At 34.8% G+C, this 13,380-nt stretch overlaps 1 long non-coding RNA gene across 1 annotated transcript; it reads right to left on the bottom strand.

Moving 5' to 3' along the window:
- Nucleotides 1–2,873: 2,873 nt before the first annotated feature.
- Nucleotides 2,874–9,066, bottom strand: LOC117313030 (uncharacterized). Its single transcript, XR_004527509.2, has 3 exons — nucleotides 8,863–9,066; nucleotides 8,668–8,735; nucleotides 2,874–4,737 (listed from the first exon to the last, which is right to left on the bottom strand). It is a non-coding gene; the product is annotated as an uncharacterized lncRNA (long non-coding RNA).
- Nucleotides 9,067–13,380: the final 4,314 nt, after the last annotated feature.

The raw sequence follows: 13,380 nt of genomic DNA, 5'->3' as shown, positions 1-13,380 counted from the left end.
GAAAGTTTTTCGTCAGGACTAGATTTGGATGTTGCCATATGCTTTTTCTGCATCTCTTGGGACAATCATGTGTTTTTTCTTTTTTTTCTACTCTGTTAATATTGTGAGCTATATTGGTTGATTTTCAAACTCTAAAACATTTCATTCCTTGGGTAAAACTCAGGTGGTCAGTATATTATACTGTTAAAAGTATTGTTGGATTCAATTTGCTATCATTTTGTTTAATTTTTTTTTTTTTTTGCGGTACGTGGGGCTCTCACTGTTGTGGCCTCTCCCGTTGCGGAGCACAGGCTCTGGACGCACAGGCTCAGCGGCCATGGCTCACGGGCCCAGCCGCTCCGCGGCATGTGGGATCTTCCCGGGCCGGGGCACAAACCTGCGTCCCCTGCATCGGCAGGCAGACTCTCAACCACTGCGCCATCAGGGAAGCCCTGTTTAAAATTTTTGCATCTATAGTCACAAGGGATGTAGTTTGCTATTTTCTATTTGTGTATTATCTTGATCTGGTTTTAGGATCATGGTAACAATAGCCTCATAGAATGAGTAGGGAAATATCTCATCTTGTTTATTTTTCTTGACAAGATAGAGTAGCATAGATACTGCTACCTCTTTACTGTTAGAATTCACCTCTTATCTAGAACTAGATTTTCTTTCTACAAAGATTTTAACTGCAATTACATTTTTTTTAAATAAATTTATTTATTTATTTTTGGCAGTGTTGGGTCTTTGTTGCTGCGTGCAGGCTTTCTCTAATTGCGGCGAGCGGGGATTATTCTTGGTATTGTTGCACGGGCTTCTCATTGCAGTGGCTTCTCTTGTTGAGGAGCATGGGCTCTAAGTGTGCAGGCTTCAGTAGTTGTGGTACGTGGGCTCAGTAGTTGTGGCACACAGGCTTAGTTGCTCTGCAGCATGTGGGATCTTTCTGGACCAAGGCTCGAACCCGTGTCCCCTGCATTGGCAGGTGGATTCTTAACCACTGCGCCACCAGGGAAGCCCTGCAATTACATAATTTTAAATAAACCTATGGCATTCAGGTTATCTGTTTCTTCTTGAGTAAACATCGTAGTTTGTGCTTTTCATGTTATTTGCTTAATATAAATTTTCAAAGTTATGACACAAATTGTTCATAATACCCCCTTTATCTTTTTAATAACTGTAACATCTGTGGTAATATTACCTCTCTCATTCCTGATATGGGTAGTTGGCTTCTTTTCTGTATCTTTTTTTTTCCTTTTCTTAATTATCCTGACTAGAGTTTTATTAATTTTATTGACCATGTCAAAACCACCTTTGGTTTTCTGATTTTTCTATTTTGTATGGTGTTCTTATTTCCTAATACACTGATTTTTACTTATTTATTATTTCCTATATTTTGAGTTTCATATAGGCAGTATCTAGTTGAGTTTATTTGTCCCTGTAGTGTGGTTATGGTATTCAGTTGAAACACAATTAGGTCCTTTTGTTTCAGTGTCCTTTCAGTTTTTGAGTTACTGTTTTCCTTTCCCATTTATATTAATTTATATTTAAAATATGTAGAAATGTAAAACTATGCTTAATAATAACTTTAAATATAAATAGCCTAAATTTCCAACTAAAAATAGAGCTTTCAAATGTCAAAATTATACAAAAGCATATACTCAAGAAAGTGTCATTCTCTCTCCCTTATATTCTACTTCATTCTCTGCTCAAGTTTTCCATCATTTTTGTCTTTTCAAACTACGGTGAAACTCTGATTCATCAATCAAGCCATGACAGCATTTGAACTTGGGGAAAATACAACATTTCTATACTAATTATTAATTTGACTCCTGCTGTTTTCACTGTTCTCTTAGCTCAACTCAATTAGTATAGTTTTATTTGGCACCCAAAAGCTGTAAACGCAAACGTAAAGACAAGGACTATTGTTTGGCACCACTTGATTACAGAAGTGCCAAACGTATTATCCAGAGCATACATATGTGTGCATGTGTGTTTGTGTGTATCATCAAAATGAGAACACAATAATATAATATCTCATGGGGAACTCATTGACCTCTGAGGAAGCATCTGTGGGTCCAAGTACAAGTAACACATATATTTGTCCAATTCTCTCTTTTTCAGGAATTTTACCATAATTCAGGGAAAAAAAGAAAGAAAAAAGATAAATCCTACCACTTTTATTAGTTTATGTACACTCCATTGTTTTTTTCTCTTCAGTGGTATGTATTTTTCATGGGGTACATAAATAGAGAGTGTTTTTTTTTAATAAGTAGTTTATGTAGGCTTTATTAAATACAACATGCCCATGTTCTTCCTAATGGTATGAATGGTAAATGTAAGGAAAACTCTGAACTGAACTGACAACTTTTTTTCACATTCTTTATTTGAGTTTTGGTAGGAAATGTACTCTTATACAGGATTACTTATTAACTGAAAATGAATAGAAATTTAATGATAATAATTAAATTATGGGTATAAAAATAAAATAATGTTTGCCTAACTACCTTTTCTTACATCTCTTTCTCCTTTCTTCTATTCCACTCCTAAGCTAGCCAGCATGCTTGCACCTACATCACAAACTTGCTCAGTACTTTTTCCATCTCAAAATTTCAGTCTAATCAATTCCTTTTCCAAATTATGCCATATGCTAATTTCACATTCTTTTCTCTCACTTCTCAGATCTCACTTTAACATACCAAGACTTGTTCGTTTCATATTTCTAGAAATCACATTGCAGTAAATTGACAATTTTGTGGTGAATTCATATCCAACATATTATTGAATCACTTTGCTAGTTGAAGTTAAAGCAGAAAATCAGGAAGTAACCAGAATTAATATCCAATATTTGGCTTTAAATAATGACATTTGACAAGATCTCATTTTCTTAGGTTAATATTTATTAATTTTTAAGTCCTCTCTCCCACATTTTACTCCTTTATTCAGTTAGGAAATGGTTGTTATAGTCATAGGTGTCTTATGTAAGCAGAACCAGAAGAAAAGCGTTACATTAAAATGTGAGTTGAGTATATTTTGATGAAAAAAAATTCAAGGCACAATGAAACAAACAAGGAATAAAATGTTCACAATGTTCACCTGTAAAACTAATCCCTGTAATTTTTTAATTTTGTTGTTACTGTTGTTAGGTTTTTTAGTGTGTGCTTAATTTTGCCAACATGGTATGAAAGAGAAAGTTCTACTTAAGTTCTATTTAATAGGAGCGCCACATCAGCATTCTTGTCTTAAGCATGAAGATAGAGTTTAGTCCTCTGAGACCAGGTGGTGGACTACCCTACAGCATTAGCTCATGGTCTGAGGAGAATTATAACACATGACAGACTCAGCAAAGAGATGGATTCCAAAGCCTTAGCAGAGCTCTGAAAGATGGCAATAATATTTTGACAAGGAAAAATCAATACACATGATGGCAGCAGTTTCAAGCTCAGACTGGTTCCACCCTTTTTCTTCACCTACATTTCTAGCTTTGTTTCAGAATGGTTATTGCTGCAGATTTGAGAGGAGTGGACAGACAAGAAGCCTCTTATCAGGCTATGGATGTGTGAGGATGCACCTGGCCTTCCCTACAGTGAGGCTTCTAGGTCCAGGCAGATTGGATTTGATACTTGTCTCAGTATCCTTGAAAGGCAAGAGCAGATAAGAAATATGATCAAAGTTAGGGGAAATAAGAGGGAAGTTAATCATTTGGTGGTTTGGAGTGGTTCGAGAAGTCTGGCAAGGTTAGAAGTACTGGGCACCCTAGAAAGCTTTGAATAGGTAGTGTTAGAACAACTGAAAACATTTATTTAAAACAGTGACTGATAATTTGTGGAACTTGACTGACCAAGGGTTAATGTTGTTTGAAGATGGAACAATTTAATAGCAATTTTGAGGAATATATAGATAATAAATTACAGTTAGTTTAGAAGAACTTGATTAAAAATCCATTGCACAGAAATGACCTCTGAGAGGTCTCCCATCCAATTCTTTTCATGGAGTCACTGTTAGTCTCATGGTGAACTGGGGTGGGTGCACCAGGTCCTGGCCTGGAGGGCATCTTAAATTCTCTCACTAAAATACAGTAAATTTATTGAACAAACATTCTGTGTATATTCACAGAGATTATGTCTTATCTGGCTGAAAAAAAGAACAGTCTTGTGTGTTATTTACCAGATATTTATTTAGTACCTGTTATGGCCTGGGGAGCATATTGGATTAAATAAGAGAGTGAGTTAAAGATAACATTGAAACATTTTCTGCTGGATTTTAAATGTGTTTTTATTATCTAATTAAAATGTTTAAGATAAGAACATTTATCTCCATGGGCAATCTAAGCTTGTCTTCTTTTAAATACAGAATAAAGTCTAATCCTCCCACCTCCTCTCTTTCCATTTTTCCTTATTCATTCTTTCTCTCTTTTACTTGCAACAAATATCAAATGCATACCATAAGCTAGGCACCATAATAAGCTCTAGGGATCTGGATGTGAGCAAAACAAATGAGATGACTATCTGCATGGCACTTAGACTCCAGTAGAGGACACAGAAGAATAATCAATTTAAATAACATGTGATGGGGGCTTCCCTGGTGGCGCAGTGGTTGAGAGTCCGCCTGCCGATGCAGGGGACACGGGTTCGTGCCCCGGTCCGGGAGGATCCCACATGCCGCGGAGCGGCTGGGCCCGTGAGCCATGGCCGCTGAGTCTGCGCATCCGGAGCCTGTGCTCCACAACGGGAGAGGCCACGACAGTGAGAATCCCACGTACTGCAAAAAAATAAAAAATAAAATAAATAACATGTGATGACTGCTTTGAGAAAATGCCAGTACTATGTGGTACTTATCAGGAACAACTGGCTTTTCTGTCCTTTAGGGAAAGCGTCCCAGGGCGAGAACATCTGACACTGAAGAATGCATAAGAGCTAGGCTAATAAAATGGGTTGTGAAAATAGTGTGTCAAGAAGAATGTCGGCGAAGATCTCGAGGTATGAAAGTAGGTGGTGAGTTAGAGGAACTCTAACACCAGTAGTTTAGGATGATCAGAATGAAGACTGGAGTGTTAGGACCTGAGACAGCAAAGTGAGATGAGGAAAGCTAACGTGATTCTTCTTAAAATGTAGGTTTTTCTTCTAAGGGTGGTGAAATCCATTGGAAAATTATAAATTGGTGAGTGACAGGATAAGATTTGGACTTCAGAATAATTTCTCAAGAGATGGTATAGAGAATAAATGTAAAAAGAAGAAAGACTGGAAGCAAGGCGAGAACCTAGAAGGGTCTTACCTGAATCCAGGCAAGAGGTGGACTACAGTGCTGATCTCTAGAGTAAAGATGTGTGGCACTCAGGAAAGAGGTCAGAGGTGAAGTAAATGTTTAGGGTTTATTTATTCATTCATTTATTTTACAAATATTTATTGAAGATCTACCATGTCCAATACTTGGTACTTGAGTATTAGGTGCTGGCGTTGCAGGAAATAATAGAAGAGACAAAAGCCCTGTCTTCCTGGAATTGATAATCCATTTGGAAAGACACTAGCAGAAGAGTAAGTAAAATGTATAGTATATCAGGGGATCTTAAGTGGTGAGAAGAAAAATAAAGCAGGAAAGAGAAGGTAGAGGGATGGTAAGGATGTGAGATTTTAAATGAGACAGTCAAAGAAATACTCACTGAGTGATATTTGAGCAAAGATCTGCAGAAGATGAGGGGGCAAACCATGCAGATGTTGGGAAGGAATGATCCAGGATGAGGAGGGGAAGGAGAAGAAGAAGAAGAAAAAGTAAAGAGATCTTAGGATAAACAATACCTAGATGACTCTAAAAATAGATGTTTAGATCTCTTTCTCAAATGCATTACCTAACTCCTTTAATAGAATATAGAATATAACATCTCTCTCTTACTGATAAACATTATTGACAATACTACAGAATATGGCTTGTTTGGGGGCTAATGGCTTTTGTAGATGTGTTTGCTCCAACTCTGAATGTTTTGAGACATTATGATCTGGAAATAAGAAAGAGTAACTAATCTGCCTTTTAGATTTCTTTTTTTTTTTTAATTTTTAATTTTTTGGCTGCTTTGGGTCTTTGTTGCTGCATGCAGGCTTCCTCTAGTTGTGGAGAGGTGGGGCTACCCTTCTTTGTGGTGGGCAGGCTTCTCATTATGGTGGCTTCCGTTGTTGCTGAGCACGAGCTCTAAGCTCATGGGCTTCAGAAGTTGTGGCACACGGGCTTAGTTGTTCTGCAGCATGTGGGATCTTCCCGGACCAGGGCTTGAACCTGTGTCCCCTGCATTGGCAGACAGATTCTTAACCACTGTGCCACCAGAGAAGTCCCTAGATTGCTTTTATCTATCCTCTTTCCTACTTTCTTTCCTAAAAAAGCTACTGGGATGCACAACCTGAATGCAACTCTATTTCTTATCAAGGAGAGGGAAGAAGTATTACGAAAGCCCTTTGGTTGTCAGAATTTTTCATTGCCCAATTTCACATTTATAAGAATTTTCTGGATGGTTGTGGAAGTTAGAAATGGTACCATGTTCAGTCTTTCCCAAGTAGTGTAGAGGAGGGGGAAGGGTAGCAAGAACATTATAGACCAGTCCAAGGTTGGGATTTAGATGTAACTGGATGAGCCTCTTTGTGTAAGATTTGTAGAAGATAGAAACAGAAGCAGTATCATTCTTGAAATCATTTGCTGTGGAAAACTCATCTTGACCACTATAGACTGGATCATATGGTCTTCACAAGTTTCATTACCACCTTTTTCATAGTATCTTTCACTCTGAGTTGAAAATTTCCTGTCAAACTTTCAGACAAGACTGTTTGTAGATTTATTAAAGATGTGGATTAGGTCTATTTCATCACTAGCCCCATGCCAGGCATAATGCTTAGCACACAATAGGTACTCAATAAGTATACATTTAATTCATAAACAAGGGCATAGACCAATTTAACAGCCATATTTCCCTGCTAAGATTGACTAAAACCTATCAACTTTTTTTGGTAGGTTTTTGTCACATCAGCTACTATTATGCAGCCATGTCTCTTCACCATATTCTTCTGTAATCAGTTTTTGATAGATGCTTTTACATTTATCTCTTACACAACTTTTTACACAACTTTATGATGTTGATATCAGCCCACCATCACTAAATTCTGAGATTTTAATTTTAATCCTAATATTGCCATGCAACATGTGGTTTTTATCACCTACAAATTTGATTAAAATTTCTGTTATGTCCATTAATCATAGGACCATTGATTAAACTGATTTCACACCTTTTATTTCAATATCAGCCCACCAAGACATCTTCACTTATCTGGCACAGGATAATATGAGAGACATTGCCAAAATTCACTAACATGAACTCTGCAGAATCAGGAAGAAAGATCTAATTAGCCCCAATCATGTAAAATTGTCCAATTGGAAGATAGTAATGTTGAGATTTTTGTCATATTATTTTAAAGTATATCCACTGTTCTCTACACTAAAAAGCTTACATTATTGTCAGCACTTTCCTAAGTCAGAGTGAAGCATTTGATTAGAAATGTTAGAAGAATGCATGCTTGCAAGGCCTTAAGCTTTCTATAGGAGAGTATGAATCAGACTCAATTGCTATGACTAACAAATAAAACAATGTGACAGTCAGATGACGAATATGCTTACCATGACTCAACAAAGCAGTCACAAAAAGGCTAACCACCCCATCTCTGGATCGTGGATATTAACAGTCCCTATAGTTATTAAGCAGTTAATACGCTTTTTAAAAATACTACATATTTTGATGTGAATTTCTTTGATCTCTTGGTATAAGAAACATTTTGGTTGGATTGAGAAAGTAAGTTTCTTTTTTCTTTTTTTCTAGGTTTATTTCACTAAAGTGTATACAATAGAAAAAAATAGATGCTACCTACTAATAGTTAGAGTTGTAAGCTTATTGCCTTATTCTGAAGCATCCCATTCAAAATTAATACATCAATTAATCAGGCTACTCCAACTAAAAACAAAATGAACTCAAGTGTAATAAAATAAATAACAAAAAAGAATTAATCTAGAATAGGTATCATCTCTTATTTTAAAGTACAAAAAATTCTAGCATGAACTTTAAGTGAAAAGCATCCATATATCAGCTCCAGAGAGAGCTTAAGTAGCTCATAGCTCAGAAAACACTTCATGTGCAATTTTTTAAAAACTTATGTTTGCTTCTCTTTACCTGTGTTTTACAATAATGTGTTTTAAGAAAAAGAATGATATACTGTTAAGTCCAGAGAACAGATGCATCTATTTCTGTGAGAGCTATTTGGAAAACAGAAACTACTGTAGAAATAAAAAACATATTACAAGAGGGAGAAGCAAGTATGAGTAAATAATTGAAATATTGTTAATTGGGGAAAAAATAAGTACGCTATGATTTTTTTAGAAAATTGTCAAATTCTTAAACTAGAATAAATCTCAGTCAAATTATGTTTAAACTTACCACTTCATAGATGAATTTATTATAAGAGTGCCCAATGGATTTGTTCAATATTAAGTAAATTATATAATCTCTTTAAGACTAAGAATCATATTACTTTTCTGTTTATACCCTAACAAACTTAGTGCGGTGCTTTGCACACAATAGGTATTTAAATAGCATAATTAATTAATTGATCAGAAACTGTTAGAATCATCAAGGAGATACGCTCTACACCTAGAGGCACTTACCTGAATTGTTGGAAAGTAATTTGGAGACAAAAATGTGGAAAGCGGACGATGTCCCTGAAAATCCAAATCTATAAAGTAAGGGAAAACAGCACATCTATCAAATGATTAAAGTGAAAATAAAATAAAATAAAAATTGGAATTTAGTTATCTGCTTTAATTTAACTGTTAATAATCCACAATGTTCCCCAGCTTAACTGTTTTTCATGTTCTTCAATTGCTTCATAGCACTGAAACAACATGTACATCAAAATAAAATTGTTGTTTGAATAAAAAATTTTCTTTGAAGAAACTGAAAATTAATCAAGCTTTTAAAAAAAAATGATAAAGAGAGAAAGTGATAAAGAGAAGGCCAAGTTGAGAAATGCTGTAAGCCTATGAAATACTGTTGTAAAGGAAAATCTATGATCCTTTTGGAAATATTTGTCTAAGTATGTCATTTCGGGACAGCTCCCTGCCACATATGTAAGTTTTGTTGGAAACTGTGTTCATTTCTGCACTGTCAGGATGGGATCATTTTGTACAGTTTACAACGTGGACAGGCCCTCAGGGGAGGGAAAGCCTAATTTTTCACTTTCTGGTTTTGCTTGGCTAATCCTAGATTAATACTGCCTACAATAAAACTTGGGTTGTCCTAACAGATCCTGAGAAAAACAAAAATCAGATTAAAAAATATAATTTAGTAGAAGAATGAGATTCTACACAAAGACCTCTGCATTGCAATGTACATTCACCACCCCAATTCAAGACAATAGACTTCAAGGACTCTTCCATTGACTTTTAAATTCCATAAAGCACTGAGATTTTTCTTTTCTATTCTTCTCTTTTTACTAATATAATAGAAAGAATACACCTTTGACTATATCTTCACATTATACATTTTTTCAAAAACACTTTTGGATCTAATCTGTGGGATTGTCTTTACAATCATTTTATGAGACATGAAGGAAAATTGGAATCATTACTTTGTATTCACATTTTGTTTTTTGATGCAGTGTCACACAATTTTACTTATTTAATCCTACTTATTCACCAGAAATTGCAACAAATCGTTTTTGGCAGTTAAAAAAATTAAACCTACTCTCAATAGGTTCACCAGTGGAAACAGTGAAAATAATGCTTCAAACAAATATGTAATTGAGAGGGAAAAGAATGAACTAAACCTAGCTACTCCGATGTTTTCATTGATGAGGAAAACACTCATTTAAATATAAAGTTTCTGATCTGTTTGAAAGCATTCAGGGCTACTAAATTCAACTTAATACATGGGGATTGAAAGAATGGGTCCTGGAATCAGATTTCCTGGGTTTGAATCTTGGCTCTGTGTTCACTAAGCATGTGGTCTTTGGGAAGTCATTTTACTCATTTGCAAAACAGGTATAGCATTAGTCATGCTCACAGGGTTGTAGTGAAGATTAAATAAATTATATGTACATGTTATATATTTTACTTATATATTCTATTTTTATATATTATATTAAATACATATAAAAATAAATACATACCAATAAAACTTAGAATAAGGCTGGCACATAGTAAATATTAAATAAAACCTGCTATTATTATTATTATTATTCAGGGCTTTCTTTATTGTTTTAATTATGGACAATTGTCCACAATTATTTTTTCATGAAAATAACCTTCTTCCTACTAATAAAATCAAAACATGAAAACCCAATTCATAATTGAGCACCTTATGTGCCAGGAACTTCATCAGGCATTAGATATTTATTATTTTTCAAATTTTATTTTGAGATGATTGAATCTCTCTGCATTAACACTCTTTAGGGCTAAGCACTTAAATGACACAGTCAGAAACAATTTCTGAGAATATTTTAATTGTGGGAGACACTATTCCTCTTCCTCACTCAACCCCATTCCTTGCCTTTATCTATGCAAACTAACATTTATAAGCCAAGCATTTTCTTATAAGCTTTAAAAAAAATTATCTTTTGGATGGTGATCCAAAATAAACAGTTCAAATAAGATATCCTTTGGGAAAATGTTAATAAACTTGCCCTGGCAAATTATTTGAGTTTCCTTGTATTACTTTCATTTGGCAGGGATTTTATTTGGGGATTTAAAAAAAAAAAGAAAAGAAGAAAAATATCATAAAACTTTACAGATGCATATTTTTATTCTAAAGTGATGATTTTCTTATAAAACCACTATTCCAGGTTGAGAATTAAGAAGCCTTTAATTTAAATTTAGATTATATAAATTAGACTAGGAAAATAATGGCATCACCAGAAAACTTAGAATAGGTCAGTACTTCCTGAGCACTTACTTACTGAGTGAGTACCTTCTCTTTGAGACTACATGCAAGGTACCAGAGAAACAGTGACCACCAGAACAGACACAGCCCTTTCCCCATGGAGCTTTCATTCTTGCAGAAAATATAAAATAATAATTATGAGTAATCAAGTAAATTATCATAATAAGTAAATAACTACCAGAAAATAATGAGAGAAAATAACTGAACTAATGGCCACTTCAGGAATGTGCCCATTCAATATGACCCATATCTTGGCCTTCTTTTGCAATATTTTAAAATTCTGTGTCTTAAGATTTCTTTACCCCAAACTCTTGATGCCCACTTCCCCTAAGTTCTAAGCTGTTGAGAAGAGGAAATGAGAAGTGTTCTCTTCACCTTTTTTAGCCAAAGAGAACAAAATTTAATTATACCAATGTAGTGTTGGACAAAAACAACTAGGAAGAGAGCTAACACCATGGTTAGCTCTTTTTGCTAACTAGTATGGCTGCAATCATTAACAATTTGGTGAGATTCCAAAACCCACAGCCCCTAGAAGTTTTCCTGGATTCCCTACTTGGAGAAACACTACAAGCAACTTACAGCACACTAAATCAGAAAGGTTGGCCTGGAAAACCATTTATGTAATTTCTCTGCCTTTGTTTTGGGGAATCTTCCAAGTGAAGTGTCTAGAGAATCAGATATAATTTTGAGCAGGGTATGCTAACGTGGCTTCAACAATGATTTTACTTTTCTTGTAATTTTGCACCTGACATCATTTTTTCCAGTGGTGTGTCATGCTGTCCCAATTGACTGTCTGGCCATATTTTGCTCTGGTGTCTGCTATAGCAAAAAGTGCAGATATAAAGTTACCTTCTTCAACCTGATGTTAATTTCAGTGAAATCTCTCAAGATGCATCCTCTCCCCTTTTCCTCCGCTAAAGCTATATGATTTCAAAGAGTCCATCAGTTCTTGATTATATTTTGAATAGGAAAGAGTAACTCTCTGATATTTTAAAATATTTCAAGAGACTTATTTTAGCTTAGGCTTTCTTCTTAATTAGTTAGTCATCACAATTAATAACTAGCTAACATATTTCCTTCTTATTTCTTCCGTTCCCCACCATAAAAATATGTTTTCTTTGAAACGTACTTTTATTTGAAGTACACCACTTCAAACTGGGAGATGGAGAGGGCCAAGGAATTTTCATACAATCCTATGCAGTTTGATCACATAGTGCCTCCAACTATAACCTTTAGCTGTTGGCCTCTCACTGCTAGTCATACCCTAACTGATATTTTAGGAGTGACCATTTCAGCTCACACCAAGCAACAATCAAGAGTGATACAACCCAGATGTTGAATCTAGGTCAATGAGGCTGCTCACTTTGGAGCTGACCTTGACCCAAACAACCGAAAACTGGATTCCAACTCCTACACACAGGGGTCCTCTCAAGAATACTATTACCTGCTTCTATATATTCCTTGGCATACTCAACTAACCCAACTGGCATTTCTATACTTCTCCGGGGAATTTAAACCAATAAAGCAAGCAATACGAAAAAAGGCATTCAACATTTGTCTTACATTATGTGTGGGGTGCCTGTATTTGTGGAAGAGGAGGAAAATGTCAGTATTTTGATGACTTGATTATTTTACATTTTTTTTCCTTTTTAGAATTTTTACTGCAAGGAAATTGAGTCAAGGGAAGTGAAACAGTTCAAAAGTGTAAGAACTCCTCGTTGAAGTATTTTCTTCTTATGATACTCACTTATATGTCATTTAAAAATTTTTATCCCCAAAATAAAACAGATGAAAATCATGATGCATTTCTAGCTCAATTATTTAAATTGATTTTGAAATTAACTTTTGACTTTCTTGTCATTCTTTCTTATCATCCTTGGCAAATTACCTGTGTTTCTTTCCATTTAAAAAAAAATTTTTTTTTTTTTTAGTGGTCTCTTACTTGTGATACTTGTGGTAAACACAGAGTTTGACTGTTTTCAATTTGTTTGCTAACTAGTTCTATTGTTTACTTTTTTTTTTCAATTTTAGAAATAAATTCATAACATCTGGAAGTCTTAAAAACCAATTATAAATCCAAAGACTTCCTACACTGGAAAGAATGACCTTCCTTTATTCAGAGTGATGGAAATACTGGGAATAATTAATTTATTAAAAATTACATGAGTTCTAAAGGATACCAAGGAAATAGATTACTTCACATGCATTCTGTTGGATTAAGTGTTTTCTATTGTAAATCATGACACTTGACACTTATTAATTGCATACTCTATGTAAGGCACTGTAGTAGTTACTATTGGGTATAAAATGATGATTAAACCTGAATCTTGCTTTCAGTAGCTTTCAGTCTAGCAAGAGAGATAAAACACCATAAATTAAAAGAAACTAAGAGCCATGGGAAAGCTAAGGAAGATTAGAGGAGGAGGAGAATTATCTCAACA

This window comes from Tursiops truncatus, chromosome 7 (assembly GCF_011762595.2).
Source record: "Tursiops truncatus isolate mTurTru1 chromosome 7, mTurTru1.mat.Y, whole genome shotgun sequence".
Classification (NCBI taxonomy): Eukaryota; Metazoa; Chordata; class Mammalia; order Artiodactyla; family Delphinidae; genus Tursiops; species Tursiops truncatus.
This window is presented reverse-complemented; position numbering and strand designations above follow the sequence as displayed.